The sequence below is a fragment of the Mus caroli genome, unplaced genomic scaffold (genome assembly GCF_978045245.1).
Source record: "Mus caroli unplaced genomic scaffold, Mus_caroli_1 scaffold_7, whole genome shotgun sequence".
In the NCBI taxonomy this organism is placed as follows: Eukaryota; Metazoa; Chordata; class Mammalia; order Rodentia; family Muridae; genus Mus; species Mus caroli.
In genome coordinates, this window is record NW_028227262.1 from 113026943 (window position 1) to 113044438 (window position 17496).

Consider the following 17496-nt stretch of genomic DNA (forward strand, 5'->3'; position numbering starts at 1 on the left):
TTACCCCTTGGGTCTTGGTCCATCATGATTGTTTAATCTTCGATTTGTGTCAAGCTGTGGTTTTCTGTGAAGACTTCCATTTGCTTTAAGAAAGCTTCTCTCATGGGGTATGACTGCTTCACTGGTGGAAACATCTCCCAGGGTTCAAATCTTAGACAAAGAACTAAAGGCAATCAATGACTTCTAAGAGAGGTAGAATTGGCTTCTCTCAGAAATGAGACTCCAAATTTATATTCAATACAAAGTGGTCAGCCTTGAAATTCTATTTACATAAACAACTAAAATAGACTTAGCAAGTTGTATTTATATATTTGTACATCTATCTATGTATCTATCTTTCTATCTGTCTATAATAAAATAAGAAGAGGACATCAATTTGAAGGGAGTGGAAGGGTGTCATGGGAGGTTTGAAGGAATGAAAAGGAATTGAAAAATGATATATTTTAGTATCTAAAATTGATATTTATAATATAAATAAATATACTAATAATTTCAAAAATAATCTAGTCTTTTTCTCTCTGGTCCATGGCACTGGCAGAATGAACAAGTGTTATGGTTGCCATACTGCCTGAAAGCTCCTCCATCACTTACAGGACCAGAAGTAGCATGATAAACAGTACAAGAAAGCCTACTTGGGCACAGCCCTGAACACCAATCCATTTGAGAGTGCCTCTCATGCACAGGGAAATGTGCTGGAAAAAGTAGGGTTGAAGCCAAACAGCCAAATTCTGCCACTAGGAAACATGTCAGGGTGCAACTCATTAAGAATGGCAAGAAGATCATAGGATTCATGCCCAAGCATGGCTGCTTGAACTTCACTGAGGAAAATGATGAAACTCTGGTTGCTAGATTTGGTCCAAAAAAAAAAACATGCTGTAGGTGATGTTCCTGGAGTCTGCTTTAAGGTGGTTAAAGTAGCCCATGCGTCTCTTTTGGCTTGATACAAAGGCAAGAGGGAAAGACCAAGATCATAAAAATTGACTATGAAAACACAGTAATAAATTTTCATATTCTGAAAAACACACAAAATAGCTTGATAGAACTCAGGTCATCAGGCTTGGGGGGGAATCACCTTTATCTACTGAGCCACCTCTCCATACTGTCCATTACATATTTAGAAGCACATTTCAAACATTCTTTTAATTTGATACTTGGCAATGCCACAAATACTCTGGCGTTGCCCTATGAGAAGTGTAAGCGTTGATGATGTTCTTCATCACTATGAGCCCCCACTAACAGTAATTAATTACTGATTCCATTTTGAAACTTGTCTTTTAGAATACCACAGTCATCTAGTATGTTATGATTTTCATTGATTTTCACCAATCACTTTCACCATTGGTTGTTCCTAATATTGAACACATACATGATTAACTTTTTCTTTATCTGCCCTCTGTCCCTTGAAGAAGATCTCTAACCTTAGACAATGTCGTCAAATTTACATCCAGAGTTGGGATTATCAGTCTGAGTCCTGACTCAGGTGCTTATGCTGCATATGTAGATGCCCAGTGCACAGAAGGCAGCACAGGAGAGCTCACTGGAATTATAGTCTTTAATTCTTACAAAAGGGTTTTGGAAAGATTAAAGAATGTAATTAATCAATTATACTCTTTTAAATTAATCATATAATTAATTAATATATATTATATATGTGTGTATATGGAAATAATTATGTAGTTGGTCACTAGTACAACACTCAGAAATTGCTTTATATAATCACCAACAAGAAGAAAATATAATGAACAAAGCAGACAAGTGGCTCTCAATTTTAAGGATTGGATTCAAAAGCAAATTTAGAACGCAAATAAGCTTGATTCTTTATGTTAAGCTAAAACCACAAGAAACTAAATGATGCATTCATGCTTAATTTTATAGGTATGTGTGTATGTGGTTTGTAATATGCACAGACCATAGTACATTATTGAGAATGTGCACAGCTCAATTACTACTTTCTTCTGTGAAATTAGAGGACCTATTGAGGATTTCAAGTTCAGCTGGGACTTAAGTTAAAGACTGTATTCAATTAAAGATTGTTTTAATGATAACATCACATGTTGCAAATAATAAAAGCAAAGGGATTCTCCTGATCTGATTATGAGTTTAATAAATATAATGATAATGACAATAAATATAATGCTAACTGAAAAATGTTAGCTTTTATACAAATCAACATTATTTTAAGTCAATCGTGGTATCAGTATATAAAACTAAAGGCAATTTAGAAATATCATCAGAAATAGTAGAATTGCTAGGCATGGTGACAAAACCATGTAATCCCAGTGCCCAGGACACAGAGGCAGGAGACCGTTTGTGAACTTGGGGGTAGCCTGGTCTAAATTGCAAACTTCAGCCAGACCTACAAAGAGAGATCTTGTTTCCAAAAAAAAAAAAAAAAGAGAGAGAGAAAAGAAAAATAAAAAGAAAAGAAAAGAAGTAGTAGAATTAAGAGAAATTTCTGGATATGAACCTATGAAATATAATATGCAATTACAACATAACGATGTATCAAATAATAAATATAACAAATACATTTATAAATGATGTTTCATATTTTTAAAACTCAATTTAAGAATCTTAAAAGGTCAGTACCCCCAGAGCTCATGTCTCTAACTGCATATGTAGCAGAAGATGGCCTAGTCGGCCATCATTGGGAAGAGAGGCCCCTTGGTCTTGTAAACTTTATATGCCCCAGTACAGGGGAACGCCAAGGCCAAGAAGTGGGAGTGGGTGGGTAGGGGAGCAGGGCGGGCGGAGGGTATAGGGGACTTTTGGGATAGCATTTGAAATGTAAATGAAGATAATATCTAATAAAAATCTTAAAAAAGAATCTCAAAAGGTAGAGTTATGGTATGATCAAGGCAGGGAAAAATATCATGAAGATATCTGTAACTATAAATATATTTTCCTGGCTTTGACTAGACTTTAAATATAAATAAAGAGGCAGATAACAGGTCCAATTAAAAGAATGGACAAAATAATTTAGAGGGCTAAAGAAAAGGTGTGGAAATGATTTTTCCGTGTATCAAGGAATTTAATGGTATAAAAAATCAACATTAGGGCTGGGTACCCCAAAAAGCCCAACAGACATGAGGTCTGCCCTTCATCTTCCTGTCCACACCTCTATCCACAATCCCAAGGGCCTTCGGCTATCAGGGACCACAAGGAGAGACCCCTACCCCTATGTTCTGCCTGCCAACCCATCTGAGCAAACTCAGCAAAGGCAAGTACCACCCTGCATCCTCTGTACTCCATTTCTAAGGCTACAGTTCAGCCTGCATTCCTGGAGTCTTGCTGCAGCCCAGAGGCCTACAATCATGAGGGACCACCAGCTTGGCCTACATCCTTGGAGCTCTGCCTTCCACTAGGAACAACCAGTGGTATGAAGCCATCAGGGCCTACTAGTTCCGCTTGGATTCCTGGAAGTCTGCTGCCTACAGGGACAATCAGTCATTTAATTCAATGCCTGCTGACATTTGGGACTACCAACTCTACCTGCGACCACATATGCCTTTTCCCATTAGGGACTATCAGGCCTGACAACCAGATGGTTAAAGGCTACTGTAAGAACACCATTAACAAAAGCCAGGGCAATATGCCACTGCCAGAACCCAGCTTTCCTACTACAGCAAGCCATGAAAATTTTAACACATCTGAATCACAAGAAAATGACCTTAAATCTAATCTCATGAAGATGATAGAAGCCTTTAAAGAAACACAGGAAAATACAATCAAACACGGAAGAACATGAATAAAAATGTTCAAATGGAAAAAAAAGTAAAGAAATATAAATTGAGGCAATCCTGGAGACGGAAAGCGTAGAAAGAAAAACAGGAACTACAGATACAAGCATCACCAAAAGAATACAAGAGATGAAAGAGAGACTCTCAGGCATAGGAGATACAATAGAATACATTGGTCAAAGAAAATGCTAAAACTAAAAACTAAGCTAAAATGTCTCTAACACAAGACATCCAAGAAATTTGGGACACTATAAAAAGTCCAAATCTAAGTAAGAATAATAGGAAAAGAAGAAGAAGAAGAAGAAGAAGAAGAAGAAGAAGAAGAAGAAGAAGAAGAAGAAGAAGAAGAAGAAGAAGGAAAAGAAGAAGAAGACTCCCAACTCAAAGACTCAGAATATATCTTCAACAAAATCATACAAGAAAATTTCCCTAACCTAAAGAATAACAAATAGAAGGGGAAAAATCCCTCTGAAACATAATAATCAGAACACTAAATGTACAGAACAACGAAAGAATATTAAAAGCCACAAGGGATGAAGGCCAAGTAACATATAAAGGCAGACCTATTCGAATTATAATAGACCTCTCAACAGAGACTTTAAAAGTATCAAGGACCTGGGTAGATGTCTTACAGTCTCTAAGAGATCATAAATGCCAGCCCAGACTACTATACCCAGGAAAACTTTCAATTACTATAGATGGAAAAAACAAGATATTTCATAACAAAACCAAATTTAAACAATATCTTTCCACTAATCCCATCCTATATAGGATACTATAATGAAAACTCCAGCACCACATGGGTAAATATATACAAGAGAACACAAAAAAGAAATAATTCTGTACCAGCAAAACCAAAGGACGAGAATAACACACACACACACAGACACACACACACACACACACACACACACACACACACACATCATTGGTCATTAATATCTCTCAACATCAATGGAGTCAATTCTCCAATAAAAAAGACACAAGCTAACAGAGTGGATATGTAAACAGGATCCTTCATTCTGCTGCATACAAGAAACACACTGCAGTAAAATATAGACATGATCTCACTATAAAGGGCTCAGAAAGGTTTTACAAGCAAATGGACCCAAGAAACATGCTGGAGTAGCCATTCTAATATCTTATAAAACAGATTTTAAAACAAAAGCACTCAAAAAGATAGACAAACATTTAGCCAAATTAACTCTTGTGTGTGTTTGCTTCTTTTTGTTCTAGGGCTTCCGGGTATGCTATTAGGATGTTAGTGTAGGATCTCTCCAATTTCTTCTCAGCACCTCATAAAACCTACTACAAAACTAAACATGCAATCAGATAGAAAAGAAGCCTACAAACTCATGGAAACTGAACAACTCTCTACTCAAAAGTCACTGGGTTAGTGAAATTAACTAAAAGGCAGAGAGACAGTATCCAAATTAACAAAATCTCAAAATCAAAAATGAAAAGGGAGATATAATGAACACTGAGGAAATGCAAAGAATCATTAGGTATTACTTAAATAACCCTATACTCTACAAAATTGGAGAATCTATATGAGGTAGATGATTCCTTAGACAGAGACCACTTATCAACGTTAAATCAAGATCAGGTAAACTATCTAAACAGTCATATAATCCCGAAGAAAATACAAGCAGTCATAAAAAGTCTTCCAACCAAAAATAAAAACCTGGGGCCAGATGACTTTAGCACAGAATTCTACTGGACTTTCAAAGAAGAGCTAATACCAATACTTCTCAAACTATTCCAGAAAATATATCCAGAAGAGCCATTTCCAAACTCATTCTATGAGGCCACAGTATCTTGATATCTAAACCACATAAAGACTCAACAAAGAAAAACCATTTCAGACTAATTTCCCTTATGAACATTGATGTAAAACTACTAAATATAGCACTCACCAACTGAATCTCAGAACACATCAAAGATATTATCCACTGTGATCAATTAGGCTTCATAACAGATCCAGGGTAGTTTAATATATGAAAATCCATCGATATAATAAACCATATAAACAAACTGAAAGAAAAAATCCACATAGTCATTTTGTTAGACCATTAGACACAGAAAAAGCCTTTAACAAAAGCAAACACTCCTTCGTGTTGAAAATCTTGGAGAGATCAGGGATACACAACACATACCTATACACAATAAAGGCAATATCTGTATTGTATCTGTAATATCCAACATCAAATTAAATGGAGAGAAGCTTAAAGCAATTCCACTAAAACCCGGTACAAAGAAGTTAGAACCATACAATGGAAAACAGAAAATATCCTCAAGAAATAGTTGGTCTAATAGAATGTCCGCATGTAGAAGAATGCAAATAGATCCGTATTTATCACCTTGCACAAAACTCTAGTCCAAATGGATCAAAAACTGCAACATATAACACTATACAGGAAATAAAGAGAAGAAAGTAGGCAAAAGACTTGAACACATTGGCACAAGAGACAGCTTCCTAAATAGAACACTCATAGCTCAGGCCCGAAGATCAACAATTAATAAATAGGGCCTTATGAAAACTGAAAACTTCTATAAGGCAAAGGATGCCATCAGTAGGACAAAACCACAGCCTACAGATTTAGAAAACATCTTCACCAATCCTACATCTGACAGAGGACTAATGTCTAAAATATATTAAAAAAAAAACCCTTAAGAATTAAAGTTAAAAACTCATCAACCCAAATGACTCATTTTTTAAAAAATGGGATACAGTGCTAAACAGAGAATTCTCACAAAGGAATCGATCTCTAATGGCTGAAAAACACCCAAGGAAGTGTTCAATGTCCTTAGTCAGCAGGGAAATGGCAAATCAAAACTACTCTGAGATTCCACCTTACCTCCATCAAAACGGCTAAGAAACTCAAGTGACAACATATTCTGGTGGGGATGCAGATCGAGGGGAACAGTTTTCCATTGTTGGGGGAGTGCAAACATAACACCCATTCTGGAAGTCAATTTGGCTGTTTATTAGAAAATTGGAAATATTTTCTAATGGGAATACATGCATGGTATGTACTCATTTATAAGTGGATATTAGCCATAAACTACAAGACAACCTTGCTACAATCCACAGATACAAGGAAGCTAAATAACACGGAGGGCCCAAGGAAGGATGCTTGAGTCTTTCTCAGAAGGGGAGTAAAATAGACATCAGAGGTGGATGGAGGGAGGGAACTGGATGGGTGAGGGGATTGAGAGGACAACCAGGTTGGGGGATCAGGTGTAGGGAGAGATGGGAAGAGAGAATAGAAATTGGCAGAAATTGAGGGGCATCTCTAGTAGGTGCCAGAGTTCTGGGACAGGGGGAGGTTCCAGGGAGTCTGTGAGGATGACTCTAGCTGAGAGTCCTCCCAGTTGGGGATATGGAGCCGGAAGTGGCCACTTTCTGTATACAGTCTGGACTCCCAGTGAAGGGATAAGGACAGCATTCTACCCACAAAACCTTTGACCCAAAATGTGTCCTATTTACACGATATGCCGGGTCAAAGATGGAAAAGAGATATAGGAAATGGCCAAACAATGACTGAGCGCAATTTGAGACCCATCCCAAGGGCGAGTAATCCGTGACACTATTAATGATATTGTATTATGCCTGCAGACAGGAACCTACCATAGCTGTCCTCCAAGAGTTCCACCTAACACTGGGTGGGAAAAGATGCAGAGACCCAAAGGCAAAAATTAGATGTAGCATCTCAGAGTCTTGTGGAAGAGTTGAGGGAAGGATTAAGGGCCTGGAAATAGACAGGGATTCCACAGGAAGACCAACAGAGACAAGTAACCAGGACCTGTGGGGGACCTCAGAGACTGAACCACCAATCAAAGAGCAAGCATAGGCTGGACCTCGCCCCCACAACACTCTCACCCCCAGCACTTAGGTTGCAGATGTGCAACTTGGTCTTCATGTGAGTACCCCAAAAACTGGAGATTAGGGGGTGGGGTTGCTGCTGACTATTGCCTGACTGTGGATCCCGGTTTCCCTGAGCAGCTTTGTCTGACCTCAGTGGGAGAGGTTGTGCCTAGTCCTGCAGTGACTTGATGCGCTGGAGGTGGGGTGGAGATTCCTCTTCTCAGAGGAGATGGGAGGAGGAAGGAGGACTGGGAGGGGGGTGCTGCGATCAGGATATAAAGTGAATAAATATACTAATAAATAACTATATTAACAATATATTAACACTATATTAACAAATATTAATAAAAATATCAACATTTTTATTAATATAATAAAATCAATATTAGGATTGGAGTTATAGGCCAGTAATAGAATACTTACCTAGTGGAGGATTGCTTTGCCTGAGCAGAGTTTTTCTTTCTACTTTGGTGTCTAAAGGAAAATGGCAAATCCACCATCAGGCTAACCTATTTAATGGAAACCCAGGGGCTTCAGAAACGCATATTGCTCTCATTTCAACTGTTTCCCTTTTTCTTGTTTGGGGCCTCAATTTGCTACGACGCCCATGCCTTTATAATCGATGTCGAATGTCTCCTCCCTTAGCTACTTGTGCTCTCGTTTAAACTGGAGCTTCTAGGTAGTGAATGCAGGTAAGAAAACGAGAAGGAAAAAAAATGGGTTAAAAGCTGTATTCTAAGTCCATGCCTGCTTAGTGAGAACTGAGGAATACATACACATGCCTGCTGTAAGTTCTCAGTAAGTTAGTAAGGATACAGACTACAAAATAGACACACAAATATCAATATGATAGGACCTCCCCCCCCCACCCCAGGAGGAGGTGCTCTGTTGTTCTTAAGATTTCTTGCTTTTGAGGTTTATATTAAAGAAAAGATGGAGCTAGAGAAAGTACCCAAGGAGCTGAAGGGGTCTGCAACCCTATAGGTGGAACAACATTATGAACCCAGTACCCCCCAGAGCTTGTGTCTTTAGCTGCATATGCATCAGAAGATGGAAAGAGAGGTCCATTGGTCTTACAAACTTTATATGCCTCAGTACAGGGGAACGCCAGGGCCAAGAAGTGGGAGTGGGTGGGTAGGGGAGCAGGGCGGGGGAGAATATAGGGAACTTTTGGGATAGGATTTGAAATGTAAATAAAGAAAATATGTAATAAAACATACAGATGAAAAAAAAAAAGAATAGATGTTGGATCATCTCAATGCTTTTTTGTGTGTGTGTGTTTATTGTAACTGCCAAAATCCCAGGAGACATTTTGTTGTTACAACACACAAGCATCTTAAAAGTCCCATGGAAACATGAAGGACTCAGAGCATCCAAAAGACTTTGAAAAATGACAATAGAAGGATTAACATTGTCTGATTTCAAAACTTATTATAAAGATACAGACAACAAAACCATGTGTTATTGGTGCAAACATAGAAAAATAGAACAAAACAGAAAGCCAAGAAACACCCACACATGCATGTGTAACTGATTTACAAATAAAGATGCCAAGAAATTTTAATAAAGTATATTCTTTCAAGCCAGTGTTTCTAGTACAATCCAACACTCATATTAAAAAATGATCTGTATAATACATCTTACTATATATAAGATCCAACTCAAATTGTACCATAGCATTAAATGTATAATATAAAACAATGAACCCTATAAGGAAAGTATAAAGAAAAATTTCACTGGCTTTAGGAATATATTATTCCTAATGATTACTATATATTTATTACATTAATATATTATTACTAATGATTAGTATATGAAGAGTGAGAATCAAACATACCATCTGACATAGCCATTATTCCTTTCCTGGGTGCCTTCTAAGAGATATCAAAACATGATCAAGAGAAGATTTAAAAGTGACTTCTCTTAGCCATTTTCATTCTACTCATTCACACTATTAAGAGAACAAAATGTCCAGTAAGCATGTGAGTGGGCCAAGTGTGCTACATCCACACACAGGGAAATACTACTTAACAATGGACATGAATTATCATTATGCATCACTACACGGGTAACTTCAGGGTCAGTATATGCCAAAGGAAAAATTTAAGGTCAATATACAGCATGAAAAACAAACAAACAAACAAACAAACAAACAGAAGTTAGGGCAAAAGAAAACCTTGTTTCAAAATCTGGAGAATTCAAAGTAGACCAAAGGCTTTGGGGGATTTGGAGAGAGGACTGAGGGAATATGTGGAATAATAGGCATGTTTTGTACCTTGGTTGTGGTGATAGATTCATGGATGTACATTGGTATCAAAGTTCAGCCTACAATTTTAATGTATGTGATGTAAATTGTATATTAGTTATACCATAGTAAAGCTTCAAATGTTTATATGGCAAATACAACCTCTGACTTTTATTTTTTACTTGAGCATCCTGATGGCTCCTACTTCTTCTCTTTCTTTCCACCACCTTTGAAAAAAGAAGCATACTGTCTCTTGTAATTTGAAATTACTGGATTGTCTAAAGAAATTGTGTTGTGTATCAACTAAAGACAAGTGTACCTTTCATCATAGAGATTTTCCTCTATTTCAATGTAAAGCTCTGCTTAAATGCTGTACTTTGCCGAGCTCAGAACTTCCTCCAAGAGGCCATTCATTACAAATGAGTATCCTCCAGCTTAAATTTTTTTCAATTACTGTGGTCATAATTACAAAATTAGAAAACAAAGCTGGGCTGGGAAAGGACAAAGAAGATTTGATTTTCCAAATTCAGAAATTTACATAAGAAAGCATTAGAAGAATGTTTAGTCTTAAAGAAGAGAAAACAAGGTTTGATTTTCAAAAATATAGAAATGTAATTCATGCAAATAAAGCACAAACATTCCATTTATGAGTGTGAGGAATTGTTAATGACTTTCAGCCCTGCATTTCAAAATATCAGCGTTTATAGGATCTTCAGGGTAGGCATAAATATTGCCTCCCAAACGCCTAGACATCTGTTACCTAGTAGAGACCAAATCCCTGCTGTTTGCCACCTGCTAGATGTCTGTACACAGGCAGACTATGAAATCAAAGCCCAAATTAACTACTTTTTCCATTAGTGGGAACAAAAATCTCAACTTCACATAAATCAAAATTATAAGCAGGAGTCCACCCAACTACGAAATGATTTACCATTACTACTCAGTTAGAAATGAGTACTGCTTTATTGCTGTCCTTTAGACCTAAAAAGAATCAGGAGAACTGAGTTCCTCAAAAATGGTAATTGAGAGTTTAGAGTCTGTGACTTGATTGGCTACAATTGTAGGAGTTCAGTCAATCATATTTCAGTGGAACCCTGAGCAGTGTCCTCAGAGATACTGAATCACTTGATGAACACAATCCAGCTACAATTAAGGTTTCAATGCTCTCAGAAAAATGAAGGCAAACAGATCAATAAGTGGGTGGAGACAGATGGAAAGAGAAGTATTCATTTATTTATTTACTATTTTATTTTATTTTTCCTTTCTGCAGGAAGAGGCCTGCAGTACAGAATGCTCCTCTTCCTGCTGGAGAGGCCATTAAACCAAACAGTGTTGCTTTGCAAGCACAGTTGGTGGGTGAGGGAACAGTAGGGATTTCTACTTGAGTAGTTGGAAGATAAGAGCTGTTATGTTTTCAAGAGTTCTATTAGTTGATAAAGTATACAATAGAATGGGAAGCCAAAGGTTTGAGAAATGGATGTTATATGTGAGAAATCTTTTTAAAAAATGATTTTAAAAAGGTGTGGAATAAGCACACTATGAAAATACTGTAGAAGGATTCTTCTGGTTTCCATCTGCACCTAGAGCTGATCCTGTGCCACAGCGCTCCTTACCCAAAATCCTCCAAGAGAGAGCAAGTCTCCCAGAAGTGCTGACAAGTCTGTGAGCACAGGTAAGACCACCACTTCTGCTCAGAGGGATCCCTGGGACCTCTAAGACACAGAAACCAAGGATCAGCCTGGGACAAGATCCTTCTGGTTTCCATTCATTTGCATCCCACAGCTGACCCTGTGCCACAGCTCTTCATCTCCAAATTCCTCCAGGAGAGAACTGGTCCCCCAGGATTATTGACACAAAGGCTTGCAGGAGGGACAAGCCATAGTCAGAGACAGCAAGACTAGCTAACACCAGAGATAGCCAGATTGCAAAAGGCAAGGGCAAGAACATAAGCAATAGAAACCAAGGCTATTTGGCATCTTCAGAATCCAGTTATCCTACCACAGCGAGCCCTGGATACCTCAACACACCAGAAAAACAAGACTCTGATTTAAAATCACATCTCATGATGATGATAGAGGACTTTAAGGAGGATATAAAGAAATACAGATGAACATGAATAAACATCTAGAAACTCTTAAAGATGTAACGCAAAAATTCCTGAAAGAATATAGGAAAACACATTCAAACAGGTGAAGGGATTGAACAAAACTATGTAGGATCTAAAAATGGAACTAGAAACAATAAAGAAATCACAAAGGGAGACAACCCTGGAGTTAGAAAACCTAGGAAAGAGATCAGGAGTCATAGATGCAAGCATTGCCAACAGAATACAAGAGATAGAAGAGAGAATCTCAGGTGCAGAAGATAACATAGAAAACATTGACACAACAGTCAAAGAAAATGCAAACTGCAAAAAGCTCCAAAACACCCAGGAAATCCAGGACACAATGAGAACACCAAACCTAAGGATAATAGGTATAGAAGAGAGTGAAGATTCCCAACTTAAAGGGCCAGTAAATATCATCAACAAAATTATAGAAGAAAACTTCTCTAACCTAAAGAAAGATATACTCATAAACATAGAAGAAGCCTACAGAACTCCAAATAGACTGGACCAGAAAAGAAATTCCTCCCATCACATAATACTCAAAACACCAAATGCACAAAACAAAGGAATATTAAAAGCAGTAAGGGAAAAAGGTCAAGTAACATAAAGGCAGATCTATCAGAATTAACCAGACTTCTCACCAGAGACTATAAAAACTAGAAGATCTGGAGTACATGTCATACAGACCTAAGAAAACACAAATGCCAATCCAGGCTACTATACACAGCAAAACTCTCAATTACCATAGATGGAGAAACCAAAATATTCCATGACAAAACCAAAATTATATAATATCTTTACACAAATCCAGCCCTACAAAGGATAATACATGGAAACCACCAACACAAGGAGGGAAACTACACCCTAGAAAAAGCAAGAAAGTAATTTTTTAACAAACCCAAAAGAAGATGATAGCCACACAAACATAAAAATAACATCAAAAATATCAGGAAGCAACAATCACTATTCTTTAATATTCCTTAATGTCAATAGACTCAATTCCCCAATAAAAAGACAGACTAACAGACTGAATACATAAACAGGACCCAGCATTTTGCTGCATACAGTGTCACAGACAAACACACACTACCTCAGAGTAAAGGGCTGGAAAACAATTTTCCAAGGAAATGGTCCCAAGAAACAAGCTGCAGTAGCCATTCTAATATAAAATAAAATCAACTTTCAACCAAAAATTATCAAAAAGGATAAGGAGGGACACTTCATACTCATCAAAGGAAAAAACTACCACGAAGAACTCTTGATTCTGAACATCTATGCAAGGGCACCCACATTCATAAAAGAAACTCTACTAAAGCTCAAAAGCACATATATTGCACCTTACACAATAATAGTGGGAGACTTCAACAGCCCGCTCTCATCAATGGACAGATCATGAAAATACAAACTATAAAGAGACACAATGAAACTAAGAAGTTATGGACCAAATGAATTTAACAGATATCTATAGAACATTTCATCGTAAAACAAAAGATTATACCTTCTTAGCACCTCATGGTGCCTTCTCTGAAACTGACCACATAATTGGTCACAAAAAAGGTCTCAACAGATACAAGAAGATTGAAATAATCCCATACATTCTATCAGATCACTATAGACTAAGGCTGGTCTTCAATAGAAACAAAAACCTCAGAAAACCCACATATACATCGAAGCTGAACAACACTCTACTCAATGAAAACTTGGTCAAGGAAGAAATAAAGGAAGAAATTTGTCTTAGTCAGGGTTTCTATTCCTGCACAAACACCATGACCAAGAAGCAAGTTGGGGAGGAAAGGGTTTATTTGGCTTACACTTCCATACTGCTGTTTATCACCAAGGAAGTCAGGACTGGAACTCAAGCAGGTCAGGAAGCAGGAGCTGATGCAGAGGCCATGGAGGGATGTTCTTTACTAGCTTGCTTCCCCTGGCTTACTCAGCCTGCTCTCTTATAGAACCAAGATTACCAGCCCAGAGATGGTCCCACCCACAAGGGGCCTCTCCCCCTTGATCACTAATTGAGAAAATACCCCACAGTTGGATCTCATGGAGGCATTTCCTCAACTGAAGCTCCTTTCTCTGTGATAACTCCAGCTGTGTCAAGTTGACACAAAACTAGCCAGGACAAAATTAAAGACTTTAGAATTTAATGAAAATAAAGGCAGAATATACCCAAACTTATGGGACACAATGAAAGCAGTGCTAAGATGAAAACTCATAGCTCTGAGTGCCTCCAAGAAGAAACTGGAGAGAGCACACACTAGCAGTTTAACATCACACCTGTAAGCTCTAGAGCAAAGAGAAGCAAATAGACCCAAGAGTAGTAGAAGACAGGAAATAATTAAACTTAGGCCTGAAATCAACCAAGTAGAAACAAAAAGAACGATACAAAGAATCAACCAAACCAGGAGCTGGTTCTTTGAGAAAATCAACAAGATAGATAGATAAACCCTTAGCAGAGGGCACAGAGACAGTATCCAAATGAACAAAACCAGAAATGAAAAGGGAGACATAACAACAGAAACTGAGGAAATTCAAAACAATCATCACATCCTACAAAAGCCTATATTAAGCAAAACTGGAAAATCTGGATGAAGTGGACAATTTTCTGGACATATACCAAATACCTAAGTTAAATCAGGATCAGATAAACCATCTAAACAGTCCTATAGTCCCTAAATAAATTGAAGCACTCATTAATAGTCTCCCAACTAAAAACCAAACCAAACCAAACCAAACCAAACCAAACCAAACCAAACCAAACCAACCAAACAAACAAAAAACCCACAGGACCAGATGGGTTTAGTGCAGCATCCTATCAAACCGTCAAAGAAGACCTAATACCAATACTCTTCAAACTGTTCCATAAAATAGAACTGAAGAAACACTACCCAATTCATTCTATGAAGCCACAGTTATGCTGCATCTTCTTCCTTGAATATGGAATGGTTTCAGTCTTATCAGGAACTTGTCACAATTTCATTTCATAAAGGACTAAGAGATTTTTTTTTACTTCTATCATGTTTAACATTCCAAATATATTTTAAAAACTGGCTGAGTGATATTACTTTTAGCTTCAGAAGATACTATGTATACTTAAGAGGCATATAAGTATTATAAATTATTTTGAGAACTTAAAGGAATGTCAATACTGTGTTGTATATTTCAAAATAATGATAAAAATTTAAATGTGCACACAAAACAAAGATCAAAGACCAATAAGAGAAGAAAAATGCCAAAATAACAATATAGAAACAACCTCTCATCCTGTTTCCCCCAAGTCCATGAAGTTTGTTTTTGTAGATCAACTACTCTTGGTTGTGTGGCATTCCCTTGTGTGTGGTTGACAGTTTATTGGAACACATGATATTCCCTCTCCCAGAAGGTATCTCAAATAGCTTCTTGGTTAAGTGTAGAATGGACACTTCTCTCAGTGCTGGACACTGTCTAGCTTGAACCTGTGTTGTCTGTGCTACCATAGTTTTTGTGTCTTTGTTTTTTTGTTTTGTTTTGTTTTGTTTTGTTTTTGTTTTTTGTCTTATTGGTTTCTTGTGCATTCATGTGTACCTCAGTCCTGTCGTGTCTGGAAGACTCCTTGGAGTTACCCACCACTTCTGGGTCTTACAATCTTTGCAACTCTTCTCCTGCATAAGTCCTTGTGTCCTGATGTGAGGACTTTGATGAAAACATCTCATTTAAGACCGAGTGCTCACAATTACCCAGTTATGGAGCTGTGGGCTAACTCTTACCTATTGCAACAAGAAGCCTCTTGATGAGGGCTGAGCAAGGCACTGATCTATAGGTATTGTTACAGGTCATTAATAGTACTTTTATTGTTATGTTTCTTTAGCATAATCATAGTAGGTTTTACCACAGGCCCCTGATCTATCTCGTCTCAGGTTCTTGGCCACTTTAGCAGTGTCAGGTATAAGTTCTAACATATGGAGTTGGCCTTAAATCCATCCAAAAAGTAGTTGGTTACTTTCACATTTGTACCATTGTACTGGCTAGTTTTATGTCAATCTGACACAAACTAGAGTTGTCAGAGAGGAAGGATCATCAGTTTAGAAGATGTCTTTATAAGATCTTGCTGTAGAGAATTTTCTTAATTAGTGATTCATGCAGGAGAACCCAGTCCGTTGTGGGTGGGACCATTTTCTGGGCTTATTGGCAGTCAGTGGTGATACAAACCTTACTCCCAGCACTTGGGAGGCAGAGGCGGGCAGATCTCTGTGAATTTGAGACCAGCCTGGTCTACAGAGTGACTTCCAAAACAGCCAGGGGCACACAGAGAAGCAATATTTCAAAACAAACAAAACAAAACAAAACAAACAACAACAACAAACAAACAAACAAAAAATAGGCTGAGCATGCCATGAAGAGCAAGCCAGTAAGCAGCACCCCTCCATGACCTATTCATCATTCCTGCCTCAGGTTCCTCACCTATTTGCATTCCTGTCCTGACTTTCTTTGACAATAAACAGAGCTATGGAAGAATAAAGCAAATAAGCCCTCTCCTTCTCAAGTTGCTTTGGTCATGGTATCCCATCACAGCAACAGAAACCCTAACTATGACAGCCACTGCTGCATTATTTCATTTTGCAGTCACAGTGTAGGTCACGGCGTTTGCAGCTGGATGATAGTGATGCTTAGCGTTCTCTTTTCTTATGTTCGGAGACCTTATGTTTCTCACTGAACCTGGAACTTACAAGTCAACCAGACCTTTAACCACTGAGCTCCAAGGACTTATCTGTCCCTGCTCCCATCCCCCAGCACTAGGCTCTGGATATGCCTCACACCATACCTGCCTTCTCTGTGCATAAGTGCTGGGAACTGAACTCAGGTCCCCGTGTTTGAGAGGCAGATCCTTTACTGACAGAGTTACCTCCTCAGCCCTCACTTCTAAGCCTTTTTGCCTGATCTCAGTTCTCCTGATGACTCTTCTGTTGTTGTTGACTGACCTATCTTCATTTTATGTGTGTGAGTGTTCTGAGTGAATGCATGTCTTTATACCATGTTTGTGCCTGATGCCTGAATCTGGAGGAGGCATCAGATACCTTGGAACTGGAGTTACAGATAGTTTCGAGCTACCATGTGGATGATGGCAACTAAACCCAGGTCCTCTGCAAGAACAATTAAGTGCTTTAAATCATTGAGCTAACTCTATCCCCCTCACCTGATGATTCTTAAAAGAAAAAATTTCATTATGAAAAAATTCAACACACATATAGTACAGGACTTCCAGGTCTATGTTCATTCAGAGATGATGCACCTAACCCATCCAATGATTGGAGGTCCCAGGGCATTTAGAGACCAGGTGGGGTGGGGGATAGGGGCATCCACATGGAGATGGGGTGGGATATGGAGGAAGTGTGGGATGTGGAAGAGTCAGAGGATGGATGGGGGGCTGGGCAGGGAATGGAATATGGAGTGTAAAAAAGAAATTAAAAATAAAATAAAATTTTAAAATGTTAAATTGTATAACAAAAGAACCTATTTTAACAAAATTGGAAAAAATAAAAAATATTTTTATACCAAA

General features: G+C 38.0%; 1 pseudogene; it reads left to right on the plus strand.

The window, feature by feature from the left end:
* The first annotated feature begins 539 nt into the window (after positions 1-539).
* Positions 540-974, plus strand: LOC110297002 (small ribosomal subunit protein uS12 pseudogene; annotated as a pseudogene).
* Positions 975-17496: the final 16522 nt, after the last annotated feature.